This window comes from Lepisma saccharinum, chromosome 20 (assembly GCF_977018435.1).
Source record: "Lepisma saccharinum chromosome 20, izLepSacc3.1, whole genome shotgun sequence".
NCBI classification, from domain to species: Eukaryota; Metazoa; Arthropoda; class Insecta; order Zygentoma; family Lepismatidae; genus Lepisma; species Lepisma saccharinum.
The window spans coordinates 57,942,081-57,958,750 of record NC_139248.1 but is presented as its reverse complement, the minus strand read 5'-3'; the positions used below and the strand labels follow the sequence as shown (position 1 = coordinate 57,958,750).

At 36.9% G+C, this 16,670-nt stretch overlaps 1 protein-coding gene across 1 annotated transcript in view; it reads left to right on the top strand.

The window, feature by feature from the left end:
• Nucleotides 1–7,100, top strand: part of LOC146003283 (protein jim lovell-like) — a 204,396-nt gene extending 197,296 nt beyond the window's left edge. The window contains exon 13 of the mRNA XM_083141517.1: nt 5,906–7,100. The gene's annotated coding sequence lies outside the window, so the exon portion shown is untranslated. The remainder of the gene's footprint in view (nt 1–5,905) is intronic.
• Nucleotides 7,101–16,670: the final 9,570 nt, after the last annotated feature.

Sequence of the window (16,670 nt, the reverse complement as noted above, 5' to 3'; positions counted from 1 at the left end):
TCATTTGATAACATTATAGTTTCTTGCATGTAAAAATGGATGTGTTCACAAAACAAAGATAATCATACATTGCACTACATCATACTGCATGTAAAAACTATATTTTGTGCTGAAGTGAGTTAATTTTCCTATTGTTAGTGCAATAAACAAACAATATTAAGAAACCAAGAGGGGTATAATTAGTATAAGTTAATTTTTATTTCACAGATTTAAATTATATGTATAAATTTACGAAACCATTTTAATGGAGATACGATTTATAAGCCATAAAATATTAAGTTAGTGACCAGTTTATATATTCCATCCCCCATATGTGTGTGTGTATGTATGTGTATGTATAGATAATGGTGTTCTTTATTTTCATATAGTTCCTATTTTGATTATTTTTATGTGATATTTAGATCAACAACCACTTCAGCACAAGAAATAAATACTCACAAACAAAATATCACAGAGCAGAACAGCTGCTTTATATAGATTCAATGCCTGTAACAAATACTGTAAAATAATTTAGTACCTGAATATTACAGTAATGTAAGTTTTATCATGCAAGAAAGGATGTATGTAATACACGCTGTGCCTTCATACATCACCGAGAAAAAACCTCTAAAGGTGCATAGCACAAGCATACATCATGTTCACAAGTCAGCCAAATCAAAAATAGTTGCAGCCCACGTTGCATGCCGAAATGTAGTAAAATGAGATAAATAAGTAATCGTATTCTCCACCTTCCTCTGAATATAAATAAATACACATCATATTCCATATTTACAGTGCCTAAGTACCCGTCTTTCCAAACGAACTGATGCTGGTCAGTGAACAATTGTGAAGGTAGAAACAATTTGGTTGCAAGTACCTCCTGCAAAGCACAGATCTCGGCATTCTTTGAGAAGCTTCGTTATTGTGCATTGTTGACATTATTTAATCTGCTGCTTTATTGTTGCCTGAGGATCTTCCTGTATAGAGTTTGGAATCTTATCGTAATAAACAAGTAAGCATATTGATGTGATGTCATAATTGCGAATGTGCAAAAACATGCTTGGCAGCTGTTCTGCGAAATTTATTACTTTTCAGAGGGGGAAAAAATATTGAAAATCATTTAATGTGATGCTGGTAGCAAATTTTTTTCCCCCAAATTTCTCTCCTTTCAAAAAGCCACTAGAATAACTGTAATTCTAGAAAATTACATGTGTTCGAAATTCCTTCTAGAGCATTCAAGTGAACTCTCGTGAATGAAGATTAAATCTTTAAAGGCATGTCTAGCAATAAGCTTTAAGGGATATGCTAAAAGATAGACCATTTTAAAATTATTTATATTTAGTAGGAGAATATATCAGTACATATGAAAGAAAGGCAATACATTATCAGATGTCAAATTGTGTTTCATTCAGGGCCATACTGACTGCTACAAACTCAGTATGTGTACATAAATTAACTTTCCTATTTTGTGCAATCATTTTGTGTATCATTTCTGCATACATTTTGTTTATATCCCCTCTTGCTGCCAAGGGTCAATTCTTGCATCACATCATCTTTATACTGTATTTTGTTATTATTATTTTAATTGTATTTTTCATCTACAATCCATGACATTTAAATCTTCTGTTTCGCATTTCATCGCATTGTGTTTTCTTAGCCATCGAATTACGTTGAAGCATGGTTGTGTTAAACATTCCATAATCTTGACTCAGGGTACTTTTTTTTAATCTTTTTTTATGGTCTGTGGGGCTGTGTATATTTAGAACAATTGCTTTTCATTTTACCTTGTTATGTTAGTGTGTGGTTTGTTTTGTTCTACAAACATTAACATCTTGCTTTGCACATATGAAGTAATAACACATATAGGACAACAATATTAAAAAAGCAGGCCTAACTTATGTGTGGTTGTAGAGGATTTGACTGTCAAACTCCTACATTTTTTCACTGTTAACGTACTTCTGCATTTTTATTTATGTAATATGTAAACAGAACAGACAAATTTGTTAGTGGAGCTTATTAACGAACACTATTAGATTCTTTGCCATTCACTATTTTGAAGGTGTGTTCAGTACAAAATAATAATTTTTTAGTTATATGGTACAAAAGTTAATACATTATTGTTTGCAAAATTTGTTGTCCAACTGAATGAGGAGTGCTTGTGTGTTTCTTTGTAGAATGATGAAGTTTATACGTTAGACATCCAGTACAATGAAACAGATTTGTCAAATTACAGTGTACCAGTAACTTTAGATTTTTTTCTTGAGTCTACCATCCTTATTGTGCAGATTTCATTTATTTAAATATCATGAAAAAATAATATGTCAGAGCCCCACTAGAAGCAGTTAAAGTATTGAGGCAATGTTTCGTGACAGACGTATCTATTGGCTGTGATTGTAGAGAAAAAGTGGAAAGTGTGTACCAGATCGTGGGTTGATGTCTTTTTGGCAGGATAATGCATTGCAAGTTATTATTTGCAAATATTGTATGTAATTGATGTATGTGTGTGCGTCTTCATGTACTTACTGCACAATCAGGTTATAATCACAGGTGAGAAAGTTGCTGCAGTGATATAGTTGTTTTTTTTTGTTTGGCTCCTGTAAATTTTTTTTAAAAAAATTCCTATTCAACCCAATAGCAGCGAAGAACGTAAAGATCGCAGGCTGGGGGAATCCAAGTATTTTAGTTTCAAAGCTAGAGTGATGTAAATAGCTTTGATTTTGTTTGATCCTATGGTATCATTTGATGTAGTTCCTTATTTTTTTTTATTACAAAATATATATGTACATATATAGGCTGCCAAAAGTGTAATGAATTTTGCATATTGGGTGGATTGCTTTGCTTGTGTGATTTTAATTTTTTTGGCAGATGCATATGTGAGTATTTGTGTGTGTGCATGAATGTGATGCTCCCCCCCATGTGTATAATGAAACATAATGGTTATAAATGAATTGACATTCCTGTGCTTAAAAGTTTTTATTTCATATCATTTAGTGTTGTATAATGAACATATTATAATAATATTAAGGAATTTGACATCCTGTTATTACTTAATTGTAATGTGATTATATATTTAGTTACACCCACGTTGTATTTAGTTCCTGATAAAAGTATATACAAGTTTTTTTTTTAAAAAAAGTCACATGAGATTGGAGATGGTGCAGTACAATGGTTAATTTAAGTGCCAGCAGATGCAGGTTAATGTGTGTTTTTTGTGACAGTATTATTACCGACCTCAGTCGACGGTTGTCGGAATCAGGGTATTAGTTCCCCTCAGAAATGTTCCCATCTACATAAGCAACCTTTCATACCCCATGGTCTAGCCAGAATAAGATATTCCACATAGTATGCGTGTGCTTGTGCGTGTCCGGCTGTGTGTGTGCGTGAATGCTAATTTTTTAAATACACTTTCTAGGTGAAGCATTGTTGAAGGTTCCTGGTAGAAAGCAAGTTCGGTAGCTTTCGTAAGGGACAGATTTGATTGTAGGCACAAGTGCCCAGGACTGATAGTTAACTGTTTGTGTTCAGCATCACTTAATCCTTGCAAGAAGTTGCCTTGCACTGTGATTGTTCTTATCAGTATTCGACTTTGTTTTGTGGTTCCTTAATGTATTTTTTAATGTATTTTTTTTTGTTTGAATTTTCTTCTTTATAGCATTAATAGTGCAGTTGTCTTGACTGCCTTAAACAAGCTTGCCATTTTTAAAGTATTTATTCCTTATTGATTCAGCAGTGTTCTCTTTGAAGAGTGCGTCGATTGTTTTGAAAACGTTTGGTTTTTATATGGCATACGTTACTCAGAAGTTTCATACGTTGCGGTCAAGATTCAGCATGTGTTAAATCTAACGATGTGCTTGTATTTATATATTGGAAGTTGAAAAAGAAATAGACATGTACGAACACGTGGCCCTGGTATTCTGTGTGGTCATAACGAGCCACGATATTGCACTTCTTCTCAACCCTTTGAGGAAAAGAGTGTGCTAAACAAAGTTTCACTGGCTGTTTTAAGTAGCTTCCTACGATCTGTGGAGCAAAGCCACACAGTGGAGAAGAGGAGAAAGTGTGGGGGCGGAGCAGAGCAGTGTGTGCTACTGGGGCATTCCACGAAAAGTGATCCTACTTCATAGAAATAAAAGGAATCGCTCTGAAAATTATTATAGTTTTTAATTACATTGAGGTTTAGGTGTCTGTAAATGCATAAAAATTGCACATTTTATCAACGAAAATTATTAGCATCTCTAGCCTATATGTTTTACAGACAAATTAAGTCAAAATTTGCTACATTTTAAAAGTGCCACACACTTCCGTTAATGCTTTTCATGCATTCGGCATATGTCATCATTCTCAAGTTTTCTTAAAATTTGTTAGCAGACACCACGAACCACTGCATAATTCTATGAAATCATGAATATTTTAATGCAATCTCATGTCTTGAACTTTAAATTGTGTGTGTAAAATGTCACACACGTAATGCAGGAATGCCCCTCCTGCTAAGGTCTGGTAGCTGCAGCTGCATTTTCCCCTCCATACAAGCATTGGTCGAGCTCTCTCGAGTCCTACTTGCGCAGAGAACTAGGTTTTGTTCGTTTGCTACAGAGATTCCCTGGACAGCGTGTAACCATCCTTACACTACTGGGTCAACCAAACTTTTGGGGCTCGTACCGAGATCAGACCTAGGACCGCTTGCACCCAAGACAAGAGAGCTAACGATTCCGCTGAACATTAAAAAAATGCCTGTTGCAGTTCTGTAGCATGCTGAGTATTTGACTGCAAGTATGATGAGAGTGAGTGCATGTATTTAGTTATTATTTTTATATTCTCTTAAATGAGTTTTGAAAATGCAAGAACAGTGAGCATACAATGTGAAATAGTTCCAGTCAGGTTACAGCATACATACATCCTATTTAAGAAACATAAAATAAACTGATATAATGCCATATACTACCTCACTAGACTGTACTGCTATATGAATCTAGTTCCTAGATAACAAACTCGACTGTTAGCAAAGGAAGGACTTAATCTCCTGACTGACTAAAACAACTTCCTTTTTCCAGAAGCATGGTGCGTTGGTTAGAATTGTCGCCTAGTCCACAGCGTTGGTTTCTCGTGTGCATGTCTTGTGTCATCTCATAACAGTGTCCCACTGCAGTTAGTTAAATTAATAAATATATATATAGATAGATAAATAGATAGATATAAATATATATATTTTTTTGTTTCCTAGAGTTTTATACACAGATCATATCAAGCTACAGGGAGCTATTTTTTACACTGCTTCAGATACATCTGGTGCTAGTTTACAGTCTTCACCAACTTATTTGGTTCATAGGTTTGAGGGAGTTTCCGAAGCAAATTTTTCATGTACTTGAATGCGCGGATATTTTTTTTGTGTGTGTTTTCTTTTGCTGCTGGTCAGTTTAACATGGATTGTAACATGGGAATGCATAAGTTTTTGTTTTTTTTATCCCACGATCCAGTGCAATATGCACTAAGGTTGTAGTTCCTGCGCTAGACCTGCATTTCCAAAGAACGGATTGAGTTCTTTCTCTCTCATTCTCTCTCGAGCAAACAAATGGCATGACCATGGGGTTATAGAATGTATAAATAAGATATATATATAGATATATATATTACATAAATGTATGTATTGTGTCCCTGTCTCCTGCAGAATGTCCTAGTATTTACAAGCGATCTCATGGTTTAGATCTAGAAATCTGTACAGAGATTATAATTCCAGGAATGCATACTCCAAACAACAGATGGTTTTGATATTTTGATGTATTTTTTATATTATATAATGACGAACAAAGTATTTTTTCCAACATGTTTTTTTCGCTATTGTTTCTTGACGGATTTTTAAAAATTTTATTTGCTGATGTGTTTATGTACTTAACTATAATTTTTTTTATTATTGATATTGTTTCCACAGTTACCAAGTAAAAGTATGTCCTATTGTTGGGAAGAGGTAACAAACCTGGCTAGTACTATATGTGTGACAGTGTCTAAAGAACAGAAGAATTGGTTGCTTGTATGTTTTTCGTTCGCATTTACGTATTATGTTTTGGATTCAGGTGGTAGGAACCGTGAGCATGTAAAGGTTTCAATGCTGTTGTGAATGTGGCTACAAGGGTACTGACGTGGCTCTATTATGTTTTTTTTGTAAACAAAAAAAGGAAATAAAAGGTCACTGTTTGTGCTGTTGTTGACCTACATCACCTGCGTTGACTGCTGAGAAATGAACTTGGAGTAAGTGGGTGATGTAGTGTGTAAGTAGTATCATCATATTGTATCCAAGTTCAAAGCAATGTACCTCATAAAAAAAAATAAAAAAAGACCCGTGATGGGTCATTGTATTGCGATGTTCTGTATTTATACTGTTAGTATGAATATGAGTCTGTTCTATTATAAAATTATGTAACCGAAAAAAAAAGTGGTTGATATTTAGTTTAAAAGAAAATACAAGCTGTTTGTCATATTTGGTAATTGAAGTGTCTAATGTGGATAAACTGTTGGGGAAAAACATCTGCAAGATGGTGGTGTTTATGTGAGTGAGATAACATTTAAAATGGAAAGAAAATGAAATTTGCAAATGCAAACTCCTTTTCCCATGCAATACAGGACATAGTATTTCTATGTTCTTCATGTGCAAAAAATAAACTGTGGCAAGATGGGAGCTTTTTCCCCCTCCCTAATTTGTTTTTAGCCTTTTAGAAAGGTGTGATAGTTGAGACTCCTGTTTGTTTTTTAATTTTTACCATCACATTTAACAACAGGGTAGTATAGACTTCTAAGGAAAAAAAAAAAGGAATATATAATTTTTTGAAGAAGAAAAATATATCTGACGAACATAAAATTGTATTTCATAATGCTTTGTACTGTATGTTTTCAATTGATGGCAACATTACCTAATAACTGGTCAAGAAAAATGAAGTGACAGAAGGGTTCCCCACTTGCCAGAGTAGGAAGTGCTTGATGCACGATTCCACAACATTCCATTAGTAGAATAGAAATACAACAGAACATGATTGTATTGTAAAAAAAGATAAAAAATACAAAAAAGGTAGAAATTTGATAGTAGTATAGTTTTTGATGATGTTTCAGGTTAAAAAAATAAAGCTGTGAGAGGTTGGAAATTGTGTCTTATTATCTAGCAGTATCGTAAGAATCCTTCATGTATAAGGAGACTAACTAACTCTCTAGCCTTCTTAAACCCGAAGGTTCATGGCTGCAGCAACACAGGCCTTCCATCTTTCCCTATCTTGAGCAAGTTCTATATACTCTTTTCCGTTCCTACCGATTTCCCTTAGGTCCATCTCAACGTTGTCCTTCCATCTTCGTCTTGGCCTTCCTACAGGTCTCTTACCATCAGGTTTCCCAACAAGAATCCTGTAAACTCCTCTTTCCTCTCCCATAAGGAGAGTCAAATGTAAACCTTAAAAATCTGTAAACAGCTTAAATGTACGTGAGGTATTGACTGTTATTTACAAAATGGCCTCAAGGCTGCAACACTGGTCACATGAGCTTCACAACACCATTTTTTGTAATTTTAAAGATGGCACCTCCTGCATGCACATACACCAGCGGAGAGCCATGGTTTCTTACCCTCTGGAAGGCTAAAATTTTACATTCTATTGCAAATGAAAATGCAATGTGTCTACGCATGCTTACTACACCAGCAAGCTTACAAATAGAGGAGGAAATTTGACAATGGCCTCAGGCAGCATGCAGATGGGTGGAAATACCTTTGTGGTGGTTCACAAGTGACTCAAATACATTCTAAGTATTCTTCTTGAGGTATACAGTCACTAACTGACTTGAAAATATATGTTGTGGATCAGCAATGGGTCTGCTATAATGCAGCAAACTTGCCGCAATACAAAATACTAACTAAAATACAAAAAACAAATTAAGATTTTCATTTGACTCTTGTAATACTTTCTTGATTGTTACTCAAACGTAATACCATTTTATTTTTTTCAATGTACCCTAGGATCTGGCACATGCAGGATATTACTACGTAGAAATTAAGTAAATAATGTGGGCTTCACCAGAACTCGCAACTAGACAATTCCACACAGGTAAAACAGTGGATTGATTGATTGAATGAAATAAAATTTTTGGGTCTTCATCACTTGAGTTATTTTGCACCCATCACATTATACGGAGTCCAGCCTCCAACCATAACTAAAATCAATCGCTGAGAACTCAAAACTCCTTACCCTTGTTAAAAGCTGAGACTGTAAAGGGGCACTTGCCATGGCAAAATACAGCACAAACTCTGTACCATAGTTCCAGATGCCAGATTCGCCTCCGCCTCTGCTTGCGACATTGCGTTACCAGGGTGTACTAAGTGGAATTGAGGTTGACTATTGGGTGTGTGAAACAGTGGAGTTGACTGGCAAAATCAGGGTAGGTTCAGTAGCTCAATTGGTAGGACAATGGCATATTATGCCAGAATTAGCACCTCTCTCTCTCTCTCTCTCTCTCTCTCTCTCTCTCTCTCTCTCTCTCTCTCTCTCTCTCTCTCTCGCGCGCACGCGCGGTGTGTTGGAAGTTTTTCTATACCTCACGTTTATTCTGGTACCGCTCCCCCACTTGTGTGTGAACTGAAAAACCTTGGCAGCCATTATGTGGAGACAACACGTTCTCTGTTCTCTGCCAGTCAGTCCCTTTATGGGGAATTTGAAGCCTTAGTTGCCACATTCACACCAGAGGGGAGAGATGCAACAGACAGATATTTCAGATGCCGAGGGTAAAAGAATTTACACTCCTAAAGGTTTGAATAGCTCAGTGATGTTGCTTGCCCTTTGAAGGGACTCTTGCAACAGGATGTTCAGTTGTCATGTTTGCATGAAACACGTTTGGCAACAACAGTCTGCAGATTACAGACCATCCCTTGGTGGGAGCAGTGGGTACCATTATAAACCTTCTGGCTTACCTTTGTATATTCGTTATTTTACAAAATATTGTTTTTGTGAAGTGATCATTTTTAAAGGAATAACTTAGTATTGGTCCGATTATCAACAAGCAATGTAATTGCAAATTTTAACATTTGTAGGTTAAAATTTGTAGTCTTCTGAAACACTCATGGTCAGCACATTATTATGCTGACTTGAAAGATCTGAAGATCACTGGATATTCATATTTTCTTAATAATTAAGTGTGCCGTCATTTTAATTTGCTTGTGGAAGTTAATATAGCACCTATGAATGTGAATGGTTAGAACTCTTGTTTTGGATGCAAGCGGTACTGGGATACATCACCAGAGGCAGCTTGATACTTAGTATTGATTCAGTATCCTGACAACAATTTGGAAGATGCTTGAAATGCACAGGGATACTGGGGGGTCAATACCTAATAATAAGCACATTTGAGAACCTTTGAAATATTGTAATTTCGATTAACTAGCTCTGGAGACGCATCAGGGCAGTTCTCAAGGTGAGGGGAGATGGAATCCCCCCCCCCCAGTTGTCTTATTATCACCATGTTAATTAAACACCGCTCATCCAAACATTCTCTCCAGGCTAACAATTTCCACTTCAAGCAAAATTTTCGTATCCCCAAAACGTATTCAATTTTACAGTAGAAAGTACTTACCGAAATGGCTTTATTTATACTTTAGGAAGGTCAAGGAAGTTTGTTTTCACCTCGTTGAAATTTTTTGCCGGTAAATCATGTAATTTTCGACATTAATGTCACTCCGATGCACGAAAGCTATTCCCTTGATGTCCGTCTACTACGTGAACCAAATATTTGCGAGCGTTTCAAGACGTAACAACCGGTCAGTGTTTCCAAATACGCGGTTTTGTAACTATGTAACAGTTCTAAAACGTAAATAAACGTGAGTTACTGTTCATCATTTCTGATTACGAACTTGCGACAACATGACGTGCACAGGATCAGTGGCGTGCTAAATGTGAGGTTGATGGGGGTTATAACCCCCCCATTCGCCCAGTATCTCTAAGGCTATTTATGAATGGTTCGTGGGGCTATCCGTGAATGGTTCGTGGGGCTATCCGTGAATGGTTTGTGGGGCTATTTATGAATGGTTCGTGGGGCTATCCGTGCATGGTTCGTGGGGTTTTCGAACCCGAAAAAATCTAATTTTGAAAAACAAATTTAACTATGTTTCCTAACCTAACCTTGCCGTGCATGGTTCGTGGGGCTATCCGTGAATGGTTCGTGGGGCTATCCGTGAATGGTTTGTGGGGCTATTTATGAATGGTTCATCGGGCTATCCGTGAATGGTTTGTGGGGCTATTTATGAATGGTTCGTGGGGCTATCCGTGCATGGTTCGTGGGGTTTTTGAACCCGAAAAAAATCTAATTTTGAAAAACAAATTTAAGTATGTTTCCTAACCTAACAGAACCTAACCTAACCTTGTCGTGCATGGTTCGTGGGGCTATTTATGAATGGTTCGTGGAGTTTTCGAAACTGGAAAAAACACACAATCAGTAACACGAAAGTAGGTATTTTTCTATGAAGAAGGGTGCAACACTGCATAACCACTGATCCTGGACTACGCTAGTCAAGATTTATCCGCCATATCGCGTGTAACGCAAGCAAAAGCGAACAAAATAAAAATACTCGATATTTCGAAAATTGAGATTATTTGCCTGCAAAAAACGAAACGCGAAATAGAAGAATCCTTACGAATGCAGAATATGTAAGTATCAATGTGAAAAATACGAAAGTAAGGGAATTAGAGACGTTTGGTGGCTACCGAAATTTTAATCCGCAGGGTAAGCTATTAGCAATCTTGCCAAGCCATTTTTGTATATAATACATATGCGTAACAGGAAAAACTCATGTTTGTAACGTCACAGTTTCTCTCTACATATTATAAAAACTATGAATTGACCAATCTCTAACTACACCTAGTAATCAGTTCCTTTTTCCAGTACTTGGCTCCTGATTATATAGTCTGGAATAAAAATATTTATCATGGGAGTTTCACTTGTATGTAACACATTTCATTTTCTGATCGTTCTTACATCTTCAATATTCACACATCTTTCGAAGGATAATAAAACACATTTTTTCACTAATTACAATCGAAAGTATCCTTATTTGTGTTACTAAAAGTTATGTTTGTTTTGTATTTGAGTCGCACTGCCATCTAGTGCATGCTGTAGGAAATATAAGGTTTGATGGTCAGTGCACACACAAATTCAGATTAAACAAAACACTCCGATCTGACGCTTGTGGCGCTCATGGTGGTGATCATCCAAACTAAAGTGTATTCAGTGGAATGTTTTTTGCAACGTTGATGCAACGTTATCACAACGTTGTTCCCCTACATACAACATTCATCATAAATACAACGTTGTGGGAACGTTATCACAACGTTGTTCCCCTACATACAACATCCATCATAAATACAACATTCATACAATGTTGTGGTGCGACGAGCTACATGACATTCGTTCAAACTTATATGTTTGAACAAAAAATGTGTTCAAACTATTTGATTCAAACTAGGCAGCAACTACTCAACAACTGAGTCCCAACAATCTTGAGACGTGCTAAATGTCATTTGCTCGAATTTATTTGTTTTAAGAAAATTTGCCTGATAGCGCCGGTGACGCGTGCAGCGCACTGGGAATGAAATTTCTATACCTTAAGATTCCAAATAGAAAATACTTAATTTACAAATAACAACATCCACTTTCCATAATAACGACACTAACCCAATTTGCAAACACATGCGGAATTCCCCCCTCTCAAAAGGAAGAATTAAACATTTAAGCATTGTCACGAATAATCAAATGCAGATGAAAGAATATGTTAAAGAATGCAAATATGAACACAAAGAAACAATGAACTCATTTATTGAGTTGAATAATTACACATGTATCATATTTATGAGAGCATTATCAGTCAGCTGATTTGAAAGTACTTGAACAGAATTTTTCAACCTTACTGAAGCATATATTGTTTTAGTATGAAGGAGTGTATCTCCTTATTGAACTATGATATGTGAATCAACTGTCAATATGTTGATCGTGGAAATTACCATATATGGTCATGTGACCTTCAAGAACTTAACAATACCAAATGCACATCATGCAATACATATCTGCGAAAAATATATACATATGGTATATGTGATCAACGAGAAGTTAACAATATCAAATATACATCAAACCAAACAATTCTATGACATATAACGTCCAATATTCATCATGGCCAAATTACCACTTTATATATTATCAAATGTCAAACGCGTTTCGCTCAAGATGTTAAGAATTTAAATTTCAGACAACAATGGCGTCCATTTCCATCGCGCTCCTCCACGCGGTACAAATAATGATTTGTTCGTTATCCAAAGAACCACACTGACCACACGCTAGCATGCTTGGAAATACATTAACAGACGGGTAGATCTACCATCAAGCGTTGAAACATGAGCTCATGCATTACTAAAAGTACATATGCAGCTTACCTCACTTGTGATATCACGAGGCAAAATCCGCTCCTCATTCCACCTTGCTTAGTTTTTCGCATTCCAAGTCCAGCTCGCCTTCCCAATGATCCGTGCTTATTCCAAACATTGGCTCAACGTTTTCAGCCTTAAGGCCAGGCAAAGTTATCGTGCAATTCAGGCGTCCAAGCCGAAATTTGCAGGTTTTGGTCACCGTTTATTCCTCACGATGCCGTTTGTTTAGCGTCCATTCCGCCGGAATCTTTTCCCTCTTTCTTTCTTCTTCTTTTAGTCCTCGTTCCCCCATCCTTTTGTGCAGAGCACGATTGTCTTTACCAAAACAAGAATTTACTTGATTAAGAAACCACACGTTAACAAATATGCGTATGCGTTAAGAATCTTATTGTAATACTTATTGAGAAAAACATTTTGCTTTTAACTAAACGATGGCACTTAGACCAAAACGCTGTAAATTTTATAATTTTCTGCCATTACTGCGAATTGCCCATGCGTGCAGTGGCCGACACTTCAAAATGTCCCTGTGCATAAGCAAACGGGAAATCAAACAAAGGAATTTACAATTTAAATACGTACACCGGCCAGAGCCATCTAGCGACTCTTCGCGTAACTACGAAAGCAACAAAGTTTTTATACTGCATTGACATTCCACCTATCGTGAATTCTCTGCACTAGAAGAGTTCCTCGTCTTAGGACGTGAGTTGGGCTACTTTACCCCAGCAAACACACACGAAACTCAAGTTACCAGAATGCCTTATGACAGCTCGTCATAAATGGCGCCCAACATAGGGCTCAACCCTCACACAATACTTTTAATACAATGCTAATTTTAAACTTACATCAATTAAACATTCATATTCTACATATTCACTAATATACATATTTAATATATACAGACATACTAATTTATTGTTTACAATATGAAACATCCCGGATCACCAACTCTGGTGACTCCATCATTCTCCCGAAAGAAGGAACCCCGCATGTGTTTTGGTGTCCTGCAAAACATAGTGGCTTGTATATTTTTGGTTGGAGCAGAACATAAATAAATGCCTAGGCCCACCGCAACATTATACCTACTTGACTATTAGCCCGCCGCAAGCATAACCTAACTTGACCTTTACTACATCATACCTGCCCTCACCCGCAAACTCAACATCACCCCCATTGAACTACCTAAACAACTTTTACTTTGCTTCTGGATTCATTCTATCTCAGCTAATCACTATTTAAAGGCGTAGTATGAGCCTTGTGTGTTACTTCCCTTTTGCGCTGCAGTTGGTATTTTCTTAGATCTGAGAACAACAACAATGCAAATAGTGGTGTTCCTAATATTAATGAGATGATTACCCTTGAGCAATCTATCATTGAAAATGTTTTATCTTATTTTGGAGCAACCAGGAAGATTTCAGGCTCATCTCGCATGCTAGTACGCCGCAGAAATTTCACCTACTTGGTCAACTCGCCCGCCGCAGGCTCAATCTCACTTTACCCATACGAGAAATTTTAACCTTACACTTCCCTTACCCCACCTTGATCTACACTGTCTTTAACTACAACGTCTGATTCACAGCTAAACCCCATCGTCTGTAACAATTCATCCACACCTTCCAAATTCAAATCTAGTAATCTTTTCACCCACATTTTTACCTTGTCCTCTGAACAATTCCAAACTTTACAATTTTCTATCGACTGGTGATCCATTTTTTCTCCTGTCACGCAATCTATTAATGACAGCGTAGAATCTTTACTGTTCTTTACACAAAGATAAGGGCCGACAAAGAGGTCACAATATTTCCTTATCACCTTATCTCCGGTGCCACTTAAGACCTGATTTTTAACGAAGACTAGCATACCCTCTCCCACTACAGGTTTCACATCCATCTTAGCATTTTGTTGCTTCAATTTATTTTGCCTTTTACTGAGGCTAGACAGATTCGCCATAACTAGCTTGTCATTCCAAGTGACATTGTTAGCATCGACCCCCAGCGTCGGTATATCGGTCAAACTCCTTGTCATGTTTAATCTCAACTCCATTGGAGAATATCCTGTTTGTGACGAAATGGAACCATTCAGAAGGCGCAGAGCTTCAGGTACTCTTTCCGGCCATTTGTTATGATTGGAATTACAGAGTATTCTCATCAAACGGTTCAACTCCGAATGATAGCGCTCTACCCAATTTGAGCTCGGATGGTACACCGGAGTGTAATCAAGTTGTACCCCCCATGTTTTCATTGCATTCTGAAAAATTTTCGACTTAAATTGTGGCCCATTATCAGAAACTAACCTCTGAGGAATTCCCAAATGAACAAAGTACACTTTAGACAATTTATTCACAATGGTATTAGCATTGCTATTAACCACCGGGTATGCCACCATGGCATAATTGGGAATATACTTCGCTAACTAGTTGAAACATCCCAGAACCCTTTAACGTGTTAAACTTACTAATACACAATATCTATATTCAAAATAGATCCCATAAAACTCAAAATTTGGTGTGTCAGATAGCCAGAAATATGTTTTTCTTACAAACACAATTGTTTGGACAAACTCAGCAACGATAAATGCAACTGTGCAAGGAGAATTCACTGAAGCCAGAAGCTACATCAAACAGATGATGACAACAGCCCCGTAAATACATGGCGCGCAATCACTACCACCAAATGTACCACTAACATTTTTGTTATTACTACTGGAACCGAACCAGGATACACACCCTGAGTAAACCAAAGATACGTTTTATATGTCTTATAATTTTATGCTGCCTTGCAAGATTAATTGAAATTAATTTGTTCCCTCTTGAATACTGGTTACCATCGGGTGGCATATCTCAGATACCCCCTACCATCACCATGTCATGTATACAGAGAAATCAAACCTATTGAATGTCGTTACTTAAACTCTCCAAAATACAGACTCCAGACGAACTTGTGTCAGGACTAAGCCGACACTAATGGCAAATGTCCCTTCGACACCCTATCGTTCTCACATTTTCTATGTGTGGAGACGTATTTTCCCAAGGACGAACAAATACAACATCTAGTGTCCCTGATGTTCCCTTGTGTTTCTTTAGAACGCCAATCAACACGATTCTACCCGAGAAATTCGCACAAAATTTTACAATGAAACTTGCATGTACATGTAACAACAAATTCAAAATGATACTGCCCACTTAAAAGCTGTTGGCTCCAAAATGATAGTGAGGCTGCTTGACTTGTTAAATGCTCCCATTTCAAATTTCCCGCATCAGACTGTCCATCAGATATTTTTCCTGAGCTATAAACTTGACACTAGACCCCAACTGAACTGACGTTTCAAAATAAACACAAGTTAGTATTCAAATGACAATTATATTCAAAATTTATTTTAAACTACCCAAAGATACATACGTTATTAAATCCGTCAAACTAAATATATTATCTTTAATATTTACATTTTGTACAAAGCAAAGTTACTATCACTGATTAGAGAGTGATGATCGCTCCGATGATCTCATCAGGCTTCATCTTTGAGCAATCATACTCAAAATATGCATCCCATGCCATTTTCTTCTGACATGAGTGCGATGCCAGATAATTCTAACCCTGTACCAAAGAGACAAAGCCAAGAGAAGACAAATACTCAAAATTTCCCCCAAAACTTTTGTAGTGGTACTTTTCCGAGAAGACCTTTTTGTTCTTCTCTTCCTAATATGGCTTGGATGGAGAGATACTCTTCCTCCAGCAACAGTTCGACTAATTGCCGGAGTTTTCTTGGCAAGTGAGTCCGTAGGTGACTTCATTTTAACTCTGATGCGCCTCCGATATCTGACTGAATAACCAGTCCCTAATTTCATGAAAGAAACGACACATACCATACTGGCAATTCTTTTGGGCATGGGATCACGCATAGGGTCACACCTAATGCAACTTCTGGGTTCGATTACTGAATTCCTCACAACAGTCTGCAATGGATAACCAACTACTAGTATGACTACGTTGTGTACCGAATGATCTTGAACTATGGACACTAAAGGTAAGTCAATACTATTTTCCCCAACAGACACAACATACAGGATAGATTTGTTCTGAGATGATACTGAATTTGAGGGTAGGCACTGAGAATCCACCTTACTTTCCGGACACCCTGTATCAACTTGCACCGTGTGGACACGCTTACTCAACGAAGATGAACCCAGAGAACCACTTTGTTTACAACCAGCACCCAGTAAAGGAATTTGCAAGCTCGGTTTTGGGAAAGATGCATCTT